This window comes from Rhinolophus hipposideros (assembly GCF_964194185.1).
Source record: "Rhinolophus hipposideros genome assembly, chromosome: 1".
Classification (NCBI taxonomy): domain Eukaryota; kingdom Metazoa; phylum Chordata; class Mammalia; order Chiroptera; family Rhinolophidae; genus Rhinolophus; species Rhinolophus hipposideros.
Window position 1 is genome coordinate 4,962,848 of NC_138047.1, and position 15,966 is coordinate 4,978,813.

Consider the following 15,966-nt stretch of genomic DNA (forward strand, 5'->3'; position numbering starts at 1 on the left):
CCCCGTGCCTGATTGGCCGGGGGCCGGCCCCTCGGAGCCAATCCGGAGCAGGGGTCGACGCGGCGAAGCCACGCCCCGGGACCCGGCGGGGCTCGCGCTGTCCTAGGGGCTGGGGGTGGCCTTGGGTTTGGGAAGTGTGAAGTGTCGAGCAGAGCGTTACCTGCTTTCCGGTACAAACCGTGATGCCTCCGTATCTCCTGCAGCCTCCGGCCAGGAGTAGTCACCCACCATCCTTGGTTGGAAGCCACGGAACTTAACCACACACACACGATAGACGCTGTCATACAGAAAGGAAAATTTAGCGACTGGGTGCATAGAAAGTGGCTGGGACCGAGACCAAGGGACGCAAGGAGAAAAGATCGTATGAAGGAGCCAGAAAATCAATATCTCTCCCCCTTTGGCCCCCCCCTCAAGAAACATTGTGCGAGAAAGTACAAAATAGGGGAGGAGTAGCCTATAAGAAAGGTGTAGACTAGGAGGGAAAAGAAATTGGGCATGGAAGATTTCAGCAATGTAAGGATGTTTGAGATTCTCCATTGGTGTATCTCTGACAGTTTCCCCTATTATTTTATCCTGACTCACCTTTCACGTTGCTACTGTGGTGGGGGAGGAAGGAAATCTGAATCCCTCCCTCGTCTGTCATCCATCGTTTGTCAGCTGTGCCGCTTACTCCAAACTCCTAACAACGTCACGTATAGGAGCCCAGGATGTGAGCCCGACTCATGCAACCGCTATGCCCACAGCGAACTCCGCTAGGTTGAAAGATTAATAAAATACAGTGTCTTTAATGGGTTCCCAGTTCAGCTGCAGACTGAACTCGACACACGACGTGAGACATGCTGCGATACAGTCACGTGCAGGGGCCCTGCAAGCGCAGAGGAAAGGCGTCCAGCACAAGCAGGTGTGTCCGGGACCTCCACGGGGAAGGGACACCAGGGCAAGCTCTTCCGGGATAAAGTTTCCCGGTGGTGATTAAGGTTTTTCCTCTTCTTCACGATTTTAGCATGAGAGAGTCTGGAACATGGTTGAAACACGTCACAAAATATTAAATCAAAAACACAGGAGAGAAAGATAATTCAATGGATTGAGGTCCACGTAGAGGTGAGAGGGGACGGGATCCAAGCGCAGACAATGCTACAAAGAAGAAACACGCCCTCCATTGATTCAGCTAGCAAAAAGAGAAGATAGGTGCAAAAGCAGTCAGAGTTATAGATCCAGGGGTGGGATTCTGAGGGAGTTTCTTTTATGTGAAGTATGAGGCCATTTTCCCCAAAGAATCATCCAAGAAGGTGCTGGGGAGTGGGGAGGTGAGAAAGGTGAGGACAGTATGAATCTGTTATTGAGGAGAGTAATAAAATGTAGAAGACTGTCTTCAAGTTTTGAGGCCACCCAGTTGAGGTTGGTGACCATGAATCGAGAGATACTAATTTCTGTTCTTTTGTGATTTTCTCCATTAGTGCTCAGTTGCCTTGGTACAGAGGTCGGAAGGATGTTGATTAGATTCACTTAGGGCTGAGGTTTTTCCAGGCAAATGTGATAGAAAAGCCAAGAGGCAAAAACATCTAAGATATTAGAGAACAACTCAAATAATAACACATGAACTCTACAGTGGGAAATAAAAAAGGCTAGCAAATATAAGAATGGACTAATGAAAAAAGGGGAGGGACAAAAAGGGGAGGTTGGCAGTTCCAAAAGCAGTTGAAGAATAGGTAAACTGGAGGTGCTTGAGATTCTGAGCTAGAAACACAGAAGGTCATAGTCAGAAAATGGGATATTTGAAGTGACAATTGTAGAGGCGATGCAAATTTTAATAATGACCAGGAAGTTGGTTCACTAATGTGGTGGAGGGGAGAAGGTCATCAGAGGTGAAAAGGTCAAGAACCTGAGAGGCCAGGTTTGTCAATGAATTGCCTTAGGGACATTAATATCACCTTGGAATTGGCAGGAGTAGAAGTAGTGGAAGACTCTTACTCATGTGTTAAAGCCTTCAGTGACCGAAGAGGAGTGACTACGATAGGAAGTTAGCCTGCGATACTGAGAAGAAGGTGTGGCATGTCCTGTCCGTTATGCATGGATTCAAATCAGCAGGAAATTTTGCAAAAATGTAGGCAGTGACTGGGAATAAAGATGATACAGATCCCATCATTAGACCCAAAATACACCCCAAAATAATTCTCAAATCTGTCCACTCCACAGTGAACTGAGTATCACTCAGTTGAGGCCATCAACACCCCTTTCCAGGAGTAAAATGGTAGCTTCCTAAATGGTATTTTTGCCTTTGGTCTTTCCTTTCCTTGCCATACTTCTTCCACACTGAGTCAGAGTTATTTCTTAAAATTAATATCTAATTTACATCGCTATTGCCTGACACCTTTTCATGGTTCTCGGTTCTTCTTGGATAAAGTCTAAATGTTTTAACATAGCTTTAAAGTTCTTTAAAGATCACTGACCTTGGCTCATTTCTTAAAATTCCCATCTGCCCATTTTCCAACCAGAAACTTCAATGTACCATGCTTTCCCACACTTCCGAACTGCTTTCTTTTGCAATCGCATTCACACTCATGACTTTAATGAACAATAACATAAGAATGACACCAAGCACAAATCACCAACATAGTACATCTCTCTTCTGAACTCATGATCCACATATGCAGAATATGGTCTACCAACATCTTCACTTTTTAATATATCGCTATGAACCCACGATACGTTACAATATCATCATTTTGGAAATTGGTAGCCCACAGTTCCCAACCAAACTGCTGATGTGTGTTTTGTTTGCCATCATAATGTCTTAATCTTTAAAAATTGGATGCTAGGGGCCGGCCCGCTGGCTCAGGCGGTTAGAGCTCCATGCTTCTAACTCCAAAGGCTGCCAGTTCGATTCCCACATGGGCCAGTGGGCTCTCAACCACAAGGTTGTCAGTTCAACTCCTCGAGTCCCGCAAGGGATGGTGGGCAGTGCTCCCTGCAACTAGAAAACGGCAACTGGACCTGGAGCTGAGCTGCGCCCTCCACAACTAAGACTGAAAGGACAACAACTTGAAGCTGAACAGCACCCTCCACAACTAAGATTGAAAGGACAACAACTTGACTTGGAATAAAAAAATAAAGTCCTGGAAGTACACACTGTTCCTCAATAAAGTCCTGTTCCCCTTCCCCAATAATAAAAAAAATTTCAAATATATCATGGACATTGGCATTGCCAAGATGGCTGTTTAAAAGTAAATAAAAATAAAATAAAAATTGGATGTTAATATTAAAATGTGGAAGGTCATGTATTAAAGTCCAGATTTCTGTTTTTTTCTTAAAAAGTGAGATCTAGACACACTGAACACACAATGAAAGTCTTGGTGTGCAGGAGTCCAGACCCTGTGCCCAGCGTCTCTCAGCAGCCTGGTGAGAAAACATCACCCTGGGGGACCTGCACGTGGTGGGGGCGGGACTCTGCACTCAGTCAGCTCCACCCCCAGCCTTCTGCCGCCTTGGAGCTGGCCCCTATGCTCCCAGGCCCTGAGGTTTGGACCTCCTGGCCTTTTTAGGGCAGACACAGACGGCAGCTAGAAAATAAATGGAACCAAACAAGGCAGTAGTAGCACGTTGAGGAGAGAGTAAAATGCCCTGCTGCGCTCTCTAGATCTAACGAATGAAGCTGAGAGGGGCAGCCCCTACTAGCTGTCTGGTGTTAGGTTTCCTTGGGGCTGACAGGTGTCTTGCTCCCCTGCCCAGGCACCTCATCAGAAGGCCCGATGCCCGGAGGCAGAGGTGAGGATGCGGACGCAAAGGGGGCGGCTGAGCTCTCGAGGCCACAGCTAACCTTCCCCCACCATGTCCTTCTCCAGCCCCCATAGCCCAGGAGCCCGCAGCAGGTGGGACCCACACTTGTATTAGAGATGTTCAGAACAGTAGGGTAAAATGACCAATCATACAAACCTAGGAGGGTACAAAGAAAAAAGTGAAATTTATTCAAATGAATCCTTTCAGATGAAAAATAACATCTTTTCTTTATTGCTGTTACTTAATCTCATTTTGTAATGCAGGGTCTCAGCTCCCGCTCCCTGCACCAGAACACAGGACACGGTGAGGCCAAAAAGGAACACCCACGGAGCCATAGATAGGGGAGTCACACCACTATATTCTTGATGGCGGCTGGTCCAGACGCAAAAGCAAACATCTGCCAGTACCGCAACAGGGGGTCTTCTTGCATTCCAGTCTCTCTAGTGGCCGGTGAGATACAGGAATTAAACATCCGCCAGTTCCACTACATGGTGGTACTTCCCAAGGAAACAGTCAAGCGGTCCACCAAATCAGGGATTGAAGGCCATTCCTTATAGTCCACCGTCATTCGCCAGGGCTGTGCATTGGTCTCAAAATATGTGCCCTCCCCACAGGGTGAGGGCTCCGAGTCCTCCCCAACCTGGGGGTAAGGGACGACCTCAACTTCACCTGCATCTCCCACTGAGGACTCAGAAAGCATTTCCTCCTGGGACTACAAGTCCCGCATCTGGCCTGCCTCAGTAAGCACTTCCCACACGGCCACAATAACATTTGCTTTCTCTGGTCTATGCCGGTTGGAGAACCATCCATGTCTTCCCACCCCTCCGTGGGGGTCCAGCTCTCCAGCAGCTGCACGGCCCTTCCAATATGGTCGGAACCCTTCTTGGAGGACCAATTATCCGAGTGGGTGGTGGCCCCGGTGCAAGATGTCTGCAACCCTCAGAGCCTAAGGCCACAGCAGCCTACCAAAAAGCAGGAGACGCCTGCTATGGCCAACAGGGCAGGTGTGCCATCCCGAGGCTCGAGAGGACCACCAATTCACCAAGGGGTCACGTTTCTCCCAAGCAGATTGCTTTTCCTGTTCCTGGCGCCGCTCCTTACGGGCTTCCTTAGACTGAGTGTTCATACGCACAAACTGCTCCACCGCCCTTTGGAGAGCTTTGGTCGGCACCTTACCCTGTTCGCTATGCATGCAGGGTCTTAGCTCCTGCTCCCCGCACCAGAACGCAGGATATGGTGAGGTCAAAAAGGAACACCCACGGAGCCATAGATAGGGGAGTCATACCACTATATTCTCAATGGCGATGGTCTAGAGACAAAAGCAAACATCTGCCAGTATCCCAACGAGGCGTCTCCCTGCACCCCAGTCTCGCTGGTGGCTGTGGGAGACACAGGAAGTAGGATCCACACAATCCGCAATCCACTATCTGCCCTTGCTAACCCCACATGCTAGCTGCAATCCACCGTCCGCTTCTCTGCCAACCAACCAACCCTTGCTAACTGCAATCTGCCCTTGCTAGCTCAGCCATGGCAGTTATGTCAGTGGCTAACTGGTAAGAGCTGATGGCCACCCAGCCACAGCGGATGACCATCTGATTACAGTTGATGGCCATCTAATAACCGTGCCAGCTCTCTGGGATTCTGTCTCCACAATTTCTTCTCCATTTAATAGAAATATCTTTTAAAAATGACTGTTTCTTAATTTCTTTACTTTCCTCTAGCTAATACTAAGGGTTTTATCTTTGTTTTCATGATTTCTACACCCGCCACACCTCACACACACATATATCATTAAATGCAATATATCATTAAAAATATATATGTATATATAACATGTAATATTAAAATAATAATTATTATCACATTAGTTATTTATTGTAAGAAATTACTCCACAATGTAGTGGCTTGAAACAACAAACATGTTATCTTATAGATTTTGTAGGTCAGTAATATAGACACAGCTTAGTTCAATGCCTTTGGCTCAAGGGCTCTCAGAACGTTTCAGTCAGCCTGTCATTGAGATTGTGATCATCTGACCGCTCAACTGAGGGGAGACTCAACTTCCCCTCTCTTCACAGGATTGGGCGGGATTGAGTTCCTCATGGGCTATTGGCCAAAAGCCTCCCTCGGTTCTTTGCTGTGCTGACCTCTCCAAAAGGTAGTTCACAACATGGCAGCTGGCTACCCTGTGTGTGTGTGTGTGTGTGTGTGTGTGTGTGTGTGTGTGTAGGGGGGGTGCCACAGAGACCCCTAAAGGAATCCACAACATTCTGTAAACGAACAGTGGTACTAACATCTCATTACTCCTGCTGCATATATTCACCCGAAGTCAAATCCAGCCGGCATTTGAGGAGAGGATTACACAAAGACAGGAACACCAGGAGGCAGGGATCCTTGAGGGCCATCTTAAAGGCCACCTACCATACCCACATGATCATTTTCAGAAATATTTCAGTGAAGGGTGAAGAGCATTCATCCTTTTGACCTATCAGTCATGTACTTCGTTAAGTAACTCTTCCACTGGCTGCTATGACACCTTGCCCCCCAAATGATAATTGTTATTAGCTTATCATTATTATTAAATTGATATTGAATGTTGGGTGTGAAATTAGTACAAAGTGGCATTTTGTTCTAAGACTTTAGATCAGTCTTTCATTACATTGAAAGAAAGGGGGTAAAACACAATGGAATGGCAATTTCTACAGCTTCCATAGGGAAAACTTAGGGAAGTATAATGTATATATTATGTCTGCCGTGCAGGACATTTTGGAAGAAAAATAAGCTAGAAATGACACCTATTCCTTTATCTTACCCTTAGCAACTGATACAAGAAGTAAAGTGAAGCCAGAAGACTCCCTGGGTAATAACTTTTATTTTCCAGCTATTTCTCAATGTGCCATTATCGTCCTGGGTTATGAAGGAAACCATTTTTCACTTGGATTCTTAAACACTTGGAAGTGATAAGGTGTGTGGCCAAAATTAAATTAAAATAATGAAGTTGGAAATCATAAAGTGTAATCTACTTTTTAAAATGATGCATCTGAGTCACAGACAGATTATAAATGACTTGCCCTCGTTTTACTGCATTTCATGTGCAGTAGCCATACTCTATGACGGGACATAGATTTGATTTCCAGTCCAGTCCTCTTTCCTTTGTGCTGTCGTAGGCAGTCTTAGCCACACACTGGTCTGACCCAAGCAGACATTTTTGTTTCATTATATATACTGGTCTATCTTGTTAGAACTAGATTATAAAAATCATGTCTTTTCTTGTTCTACATTCTAATTTCCTGTAAGAGGACATCTGTTATCGGTGTGTGGTATTCAGTTATGTAAGGTAGGGAAAACATTTTAGAATGGGAGGAAATATCATATAAAAGTGTGAACTTTGGAATCAGGCAGTCCTGACTAGAGATTGTATTTAGTAGCTGTCATTCTGGGTACGTTATTTAACTATGCTAAGTCGTAGTTTCTCCTAAAAAAAGGAAAATAGAACCATTGTCAGGTGGACTAATGCCTGGCACACACTAAGAGATGTCTGTTCATTTCTCTCCATTCGCCCATTCAACCACTCAGTTTGAAAAACTTGAATTACCTTTAATGGAAATGACAAAAAGGGGTACAGTATTTGGACTGTTAAGCATTGGTATATCGCGTAGTAAATAAAAATGAAACTCCAGTCTGTTTCCTCTACAATATAGTTTTCACTCTTGTTTAACCCCACACATGCCTACATCAGTACACAGGTTTTTGTCCCTCTTCTAAGAAAACGTGTAGGGGAGGAAAAATTTTTCCTCTTCTCTCTTAGGTTCTTTCAGTGGGAGTGTGCTAATGAATGAAACAAACAAAAGACAGATCAACAGGAGAAAAGGCATACAATTTTTATTACAACTTATGTGCACAGGCATAGGAATTCACAGAAGTGAAACACAAAGAAGCAGTTAGCCTCGGTGTTTACATACTGTTTTAACAAAGGAAAGGGGGCTTGAGTTTTAAGGGTCCACAAATCATGGGGAAGTGACTAGGAAATACATGGGGAAACGAATGGAAGACAGGGGTTATTTTAGTTAAGACCTGTTTATGAAAACCCATCTGGGTGTTGAGACTTCATCTCCAGTGATATGAGTCACTCTCCTCTTTCCATACGGGGGTGGGGGTGCAGCGTGGACACTTTCACAAAGGGAAATTCATGCCCTGCTTTTAGGCAGATACAGCACCGTTCTGGAGAACGCTTCCTGCCTTCTTGTTGATTCTCAATTGCCTTTAGCTCAAAATAATCCTTACGATGAAGTGGCATATCCTGATTCCCTTTAGCACCACTAACTAAAAGAATAAACATAGAAAAAGGAGTAGATGGGGTTCAAAACCAATATTAAGTTGATTTGGGCTCTTCAGTTTTGAAGTATATGTGGAATATTTCATTACAGCTGTCCCACAGCAAAGATTTAGCTATATAGGTCAGGAATTAAAGAATTAAGACCAGTTAGATGACATAGTGTTAGCTTTCTCACCACTTATCCATTAGTTCCCAAAGAATATTGAGAATGATTCGTCTGCTGGACAAACTGAAATGAAATGAGAATTAGAGATATTTACAAACCTTTGTCATCATTGGTTACAATAGCTGAGGATATGCTTCCTTTTTTCTCTTTTTCTTTTCAGCTTGAGATATAATTGACAACTAATGTTGCAAGATATTTCATTGACAAATAAAACTGCAAGTGGTGATTTAACTTTTCTTTTTAATCTTCATTTTAAAATTCATTGTCCTAGCAGGATTCATACTGCTGGAGTAAAACGTTTCAGGTGTACTGGTTTTACACCAGTGTTAAGGCAAAGAAAGAGCTGTGAAAGCACCATCAATTCAAACTGTGAAGCCATTTAGATTGTGTTTATTTTTTCCAAAATGGTTTAGTACTAACTAACACAGAGCATATACTCTGAACTCTGTGCTAAGTGCTTTCATTTTAATGACCTCCTTTACTTTTCAAAAACCCTATGAAAACCACAGTATTATTAGTGCCATTTTTAAGAATAAAAAGCTGTGATCTAAACTGATGAAAGAATTAGCCCAAGTTCAAACAGCTGGAAAATGTTGAATTTGAACTCATGTAGTGTGACTTCAGAGATGCATGTTCCTTGCTTTCCATTATGGCTTCTAAACCCATCCTCTTTCAAAAGCCTTGGCTCCTCTGGACCCGTTCGTTCTATCTATACCCCCAGCTACTGCAGCAATTCAGAACCACCTTCTGAGGTCCTCATCTGTCTCCTTTAACTCACAGAAGTTTTTGGCTGTTTTGTCACTGGTTAGTTTTCTTTGCACCCTCTACTGTCAATCTGTTAACCCCACCCACACCTCAAGCCCTTTAACTTCCCTTCTACCCTGCTTAGAGTCCATGATCCTTCATTATAATCATTTTCTTGCAAACACCCCCAACTTCTTTACTCTTATCTTTCTGTGTCAATACCTTCATGGGGTAAAAAGCCACAACCCTGATTAAACTTAACTGTCCATCTCTTCTGGAGAAAGTGGCATGGGTCGGCCAGATGGTTTGACTTTAAATTTATGACCACAAACCTCAAGTAGCTTCCAGCATGACCTGGCAATCCTTACTATGCATTCCATTGCTTTTACCCTTCAAGGTGTTTCATATTTTCTCCTCTTTTTTCAAACCTCCCACAATCTCTCCATCACCTCTTAGCTGCTGACCTTGCCTCCAGTTTCACTGAGGAAATAGGACAGACCAAGGAGGAAGTCCTGCATATCCCCCCTCCAAATCTACAAGCCTGTTTGTGCATTCATCCATCTTCTCTGTCTTCTCTTAACATCCTGTAGAAATGCCCGTTTCTCTCAAAGGCACTCTTTCTACTTGTACTTCAGATTCCATTCTCTCACTCTCAAGGATTTTGTTCCTACATTATCTTTTCTTCTCTCTTCTGCATCAATAACTCTTTTGGATCATTCCCATTAGCATACATTCTCTATATCTCTCAGAAAAAAAAGAAAAAGATACAAAAACAAAATCCTCCCTGACCTCACATTCTCCTTGTTATATTTTTCTGCTGCTCTTCACGATAAAATTTCTCAAATACCCGGCTGACTCCACTATGTCACTAAACTGCCTCCTACAGTCAATATGGATCCTCGTGGTGTCAGTCACACAAGCCCGTCTGTCTTCACGTTGTTTCTTCTCTCAGTAACATTTGAGACAGCTAACCACTTTTTCTTTCCTGAAGCACCTTCTTCTTGGCTTTCATGACACTACGCTGTCCAGGTTTTTCCCTTTCCTCATTCTTTTAGAGACCTAACCTCAGTATTTTGAAGTTTCTCAGGGCTTAGTCCTGGGCCCTCTTCTCCTATTACATTTCCTTTGGTGATCTCATTTGTTCTTAAGGCTTTAAATATTAGCTATATTGATGACGCTCAAATTGTCATCTTGAAGCCAGAACTCTCCTTTGAGTCTCAACTGCCCATTTGATATCTATAGTTGGATAACTGGGACCTTCTAATTCTTCAGGTGTTAGCTCAAATTTTGTATCATTAAAGAAGGTCACACACTCTACAGTAGCCACTCTCCCCTCTCTCTCCATTTCCTCTCCATTATATTTACGTTTATTTCCTTTGTAGCATTTATTCTAACCATTTACTATCTACCTGCCACATTAGACTATAATCTCATTTACTGAACTTTTAGTATCTGCTATACACTGTTCTAACCACTCTATAAGTTTTATGATCTAACTTGCTTTTTGACTAACCATATTTATTAAAAGCTAAAAAAAAAGTAACCTCACATTGCTTCACTTCTCTTTTGGTGAAATAGAAGCCAGTGTTAGTAAATTGATTTTCAATCTTACAGTTCTATGAGAAATTTCCATATGGTTGGGTAACTAGTACTATTATGTTTCATATACTTAATATTTACATTTGTTTAAATGCACCCTCAACACTTAGATTTCTTACTGAGTGGATACGTGTCAGCACATACAATTTAGAAACTGTGAAGTAGACAGAGATAAAGTTGTTGAAAAATTTCCACCAGAGATGTACCATGAAGAGGCGGCTGCTTGAAAAAATGGGTAGTTAATCTAGCTGTAATTAGACTGGGCACTGGCTTCTAAAAGACAGCTGGAATTATTCAAGGTTAAACACATACCCAGCAGAGCACCATGCACGCAGTCCATGAGACCTGCTTTTTTTCCCCTTAAAACTCAGGGTTTGTCCCGCCCTGTAATTATAATCTCTTTCCCAGGCCTTTGCTTTCTTCTGTGAAACAGCATTACAACTAGGTTTTAAGTAGAAAATAGTATCATGTCAATATGTATATAGCAGTTTTTTTCTTTTTTTCACATGGTATATACAGTTCTGTCAATTGAAGCAGGCAAAAAGAATGGACATTTTTAAAGAAGTTTCTCAAATAATGAAATATCTAGACAAACATTTCAATGTAGTTTCAGAAAATAGTGAAATTTGAATTAGTATCAGAATACAAAAATGATAGCTTTTTCAGAGCAGTGTTTCTTCTAGTTACAGATTGCAATGATATCAGCATATCAGAAGGTTTTTGGTGGCTAGTTTGACATCTTTGGGAAAAAAAAATTGGCAGCATTTTCCTTTAATGTAAAAGTGTACATAAAGGTAGTGGTATATAGCAGAAAGAGCTTGGGTTTTGGACTTAGACTTGGGTATAACACTAGATGATATACTTACTAGTTTTGTGGTCTTGAGTAAATTAATTAGTCTTTCCGTGACTCTTCCTATAAGATGGGAATCATAATGCTTACAGTATTATTGTGATTATTAATTAAGATAAACATAAAATAGCAAATGCTCAATAAAAATGCCCTTCTCTCTTTTGGTCCCTATATTCCTTTTGACACCTGATGAAAAGTCAAAGATTGACTTAATTTAGGATAAGAAAGGATCAGTAGCTTAGGTAAATCTTCTTAAGGTATTCAGAGAAAAATGAGAAAAAGAACACTTTGAAATACGGGTGGCTATCACCAGTATGGTGTCTTGGGGACAGTTCTCTCATAATTATCAATGGTACAAAATAGCAGCGTTTGTCTTTCTCTTTTACTACCTTAAATGGTTCACCTGTTGGTAGTTTGGGGGCGGGGGGAACAACCCTTAAATACAGGAAGCATCAACACTCAGTTTGGGAGGGCAATTTGCATGCTAAGAATAAATGGGAAGTAAAACACTACATAGAGAGAGGCAATGTGCAAAAGCTGAATAAAACGGAAACTTACACCTGTCTCAAATAGCTGAGGTTGGTAGCAGCTCCTTTTGTGGGCTTGGAAACCGGGTGGGGCGCCGCATGCCAAGCGAGAATCAAGACCAGTTTTGCACCTTTGTTTCTTTGGCGCTTGACCAGCCAAAGCCGTCCGTCCCACCACCCAGTCAGGTCCTGTTGGCAGATCCGTGTCCTGTTTCGATAAAAGTCGGAGGCCAGATGCACAAATTTAGCAGTTTAACAGGGAGTCAGTTGTGTGGATAAGCTGATGCCTATTTAAGACCGGTTCGCATTCGGAAGTAATGACAAGACTAGCTAATTTTTTTTTAAACGAGTTATTTCATTCCATTAACTCAGGAAATCATTCCATTGTAATTTTACATTTTGATTTGCTATAACTGGGTACTAAGATCTGCATGGGAAAAGCCTTGATTCTTCTTCACTCTGAAATATTTTCATGTTGAACACGTAAAACTGCTCTTGGAAATTCCCCCACGGGACTTTTGTAGTCTTTCCAGGGCACTCTTAAATCTAGACCCATTCCTAACCAACTCCTACCTTCCCCACCAGCCATATTCTTTAGTTTCTCCAGTTTCCAATCTCCAAAATCTTCAACCTCAACCCTCGAATTAGTCCAATCAAACTTTCGCTTCTTAGACCTCTTCCTCACATTCGCTCCAGGAAACTCCCATGAGAATCACGTGGCCACACTTGTCCTCAACAGCGCTCCGTAATTCTCCTACTGTTCCACCGCCCTTCCTCACCTCCTGTTGGCTCCGCCCCGCCCATTCTCGCTCCCCCCACCCCCATAGTATCTGCGCCTGCGCATCTCCAATTCAGGCGCTTTCCCATTCCTGGCGACCAATCCACTTCCTGCCTTCGGCCCTCGGAACACTCCTCCCCTCGCTGGGGCCCTGGCTCGAGGTGCTAGTTGTGGCTGTCCTATTAATTGCCTGTCTGAAAAATTCCCTCCTCTCACCGAGTGGGCAATTTGAACCAGCCGCTAAGTGTGTGGCACCTCTCTGAGCCTTTGCTCGCGATTCGCCACCCCGGAGCTAAGCTAAGGACATCGGTATATCGAGAGGTGGGAGACCCGGATTGTTTTCGATTTGGCGATCGCGCGGACAGCTTCTTCCTTTCCACCTCCCTCCGCCCCGCCCCCACTCGCAGACCAGCCGCGCTGGTGAGTGGCGGGCGGGCGGGCCGGAGGGCGGAGGGAGGAGGGGGAGCTGGAGGAAGGCGGGCCCTCGGCTGCGAGATAGGTGGGGGGAGGGGAGGGGAGAACCCGAGCGCTGGAGTTGGTGCTGGGAAACCCGGGGCTAATGTTGACAACAGGCTCGAGGTGAGTACCGGGTAGCCTCCTTCCCCTCCGCTCCAACGACGGGGAGGAAGCGGGGCTGCGGGGCACCGGCCTGGACTCCTAGTCCCTGGGGGACCTAAGAGACGACTCCTCACCCCGGCGCTCCGGGGGCGGCCAGCAGTAGACGGACCGCGGGCTCAGCGTCGTCCTCCTCAGACCCCTTTCTGGGAGGCTCCCACCGACGCGGGCGCCTCCGGCCAGGGGCAGGCATGAGGGGCGGTGGAGGGGCCGCCTGCCCCACATGCCCCGGCTGGGCCTCGGGGCTGGAGGCGGGGAGGCTGCCGTGCGGGGCGAAGGGGTTTGGGGGTGTGGAGAAGAGCGAGGGGAGGCTGGGGGAAGCTTTCGGGAGCCGAGAGGGAAGCGAGGGCGAGGAAGTGGGGAGGGTGCGTGTGTGGGAGGATGTGGAGCGGGGAGACCAGCCCGAGCGTCGGGGTGCGGCGCAGGGCAGCCCCTCGCCCCCGTGGGCTGAGAAGTGAGGGTTGGGGCAGGGGTGGCTGGCGAAGGTGACCGCGGGGACCCGCAGGAAGGGGAGCGTGTTGGCTGCAGGAATGTGGGGCCGGGAGCAGGGGTTTGTGGGAGATGTGGAGGGGAAGGGTCTGCGCGTCTGTGGGAACCGTGGGCACAGACGACCCGCTTTACTTCTTTCTAATCTCGTAGGCTGGTGATGCTTCTCTCCGCCGTCATCCCAAGGTTCCTAGTGCCCTCCTGTTAGTATTGCTCAGCTAAGGAGACGACCGCGGGATATTTGGTGTCCAGGTCGGCCACGCAGACCCCGCTCACAGGCTTGGGGTTCACGCTGGACCGCACTCTTTCTGTGTTTTAGGGCTTAGGCGTAGGGAAGCGTCAGACTAAAGTAAGGTGTTTATAAATGCTGTACAACGCATCCAGAAAACCGTTTTTGAATGAGTCTTTTAAACCATGGACGTTTTTTAAAGTCGAATTCTGGAAAATAATGCCCCGAAGTGGTTCTGCCCTTAGAACATTTTGAATAATACAGAATTGAAAGGTAAACAGCATTCTCTTACTCTGGTGTGTTTTCAGAGCAGTGTGATTGTGATTTCATACAGAGCCCATATGGTACTTTGCAAAGACATACCTTTAAAGGGGAAACACCCTTATCTCTGTGCTCTGTCCTCCATCCAGTCCACTCCGTGGGTACCTGTTTTCCTAGTAAAGTCGTTTTACTTTTCTTTCGGAAGTTCAGAGTATATTTAGAAAACCAAATAAAACATAAAGCCCAAGGGCCAGGACACTATTTTGGGAGCTAGGAAGATGGTTTTAAAGCATGGCTTCCTTTTAAGGACTCTGTATATAATTGTAGTCAGTAAAGTAATTTGTAAGAGCTAATCATATTCCAATTAAAAGATCACTAATTTTTATCTGTATTATTTTGAGATAGAATCTATTTAAAGTTCTAGTTTTTACTTAAACAACTTTTGGAAACACTTTAGATAAAATAGTTGATTATTGAAGCAAGGATTTATTAAAATAATTAAAAGGATTTCAGCATTTCATTAAATATAATTTAATGCTCGGCTTAAGTTTTTTTGTTGACGTAATACAAATTCATACTGATATGAGTCTTGTTTTTATATTTCCTTTGGCTTTTTAAATCTTAGGGTCAGAGTATGTAGTGAAAAAGAGCACTGGACAAGTGAGTCTTGACCCAGTCACTAAACTAGTTGTATAATTTTGGAAGGTCACTCTTCTGTTGCACCTCAGTTGAGAATTGGAAATAAAAATCTAGTGGTCTTCTCTCTAAAAATCTTTTCCGTATTCTGTATGAATGAATAAACATTTATTGAATGCCTCCCTCATGCTAGCTTCTATGCTAGAAGTTTAAGAACTCTGTAAGAGAAGTAGCAATGTCTCCATTTTGTTAACGAATAGACTCAGAGAAGTTGTCTAGTTTGCACAGCTAGCGGGTTGCAGAGTTGGGATGCAAACTTAAAGTCTGTCTGACTTGAAAACCCATTTTATTTTCACGTTGGCATGGTTACTTTTACATGAACCCTTAGATTTTCATCCTATTTTTTGTTCACTGAAATTTGGTTCCAAGTATACTTTGGGTATATGTTTGTGATACAAGGATGAAATGATTCAAAGAAGATACCAAGACTTAAGGGTGTTATTGAGAATCTGTTTTATGCTGTAGAGCAGGATCAAATTCATGAGTATCTACTACAGTTTGATATAGTAGGCACTCAAAATTTATTTCATAAATGAAGACTAGAGAGTCACTGGGAGACTCTGTCGGGTAATGATGATCCTTTATAAATTTGTCAGATTTCAAGTGAATTAATGTTTTAACAGAACTTTATATCTAATTCTATCTTCATAAATGAAATAGGAAGATTTACATTGATTGTAAATTTTGATGCCATTTTTTAAATTGTTAGAGAACTGTAGACATTCCTTGTATCGCTGAAATGTTTGTTGGTGCTTAATATCAGAAAATACAAATTCTATATAAACATTCGTTTTGCACATGACAAATATGCCTAAATAAGATTGTATCGGTACCTTAGGAGTTATCTTGTCCCCATACATTTTAGCTAGAATCTGCCAACAATAAAAACATAACGTAAAACT

General features: G+C 43.8%; 1 protein-coding gene and 1 long non-coding RNA gene across 8 annotated transcripts in view; one reads left to right on the top strand and one right to left on the bottom strand.

Moving 5' to 3' along the window:
- Positions 1 to 7,635: 7,635 nt before the first annotated feature.
- On the bottom strand, positions 7,636 to 12,792 carry LOC308499649. Its single transcript, XR_013993620.1, has 4 exons — positions 12,573 to 12,792; positions 12,031 to 12,207; positions 11,489 to 11,535; positions 7,636 to 8,342 (listed from the first exon to the last, which is right to left on the bottom strand). It is a non-coding gene; the product is annotated as an uncharacterized lncRNA (long non-coding RNA).
- A 428-nt stretch (positions 12,793 to 13,220) lies between these two features.
- UPF2 (UPF2 regulator of nonsense mediated mRNA decay) overlaps positions 13,221 to 15,966 on the top strand; it is a gene marked incomplete at its 3' end in the record, with an annotated part of 98,374 nt that continues 95,628 nt past the window's right edge. For 4 of the 7 annotated variants that reach the window (XM_081050716.1, XM_081050713.1, XM_081050717.1 and 1 more), the window contains exon 1: positions 13,276 to 13,356. Of the gene's footprint in view, positions 13,357 to 14,239; positions 14,381 to 15,966 lie in introns of those variants that run through there. The other 3 variants (XM_081050711.1, XM_081050714.1, XM_081050712.1) reach the window with 2 other exon arrangements.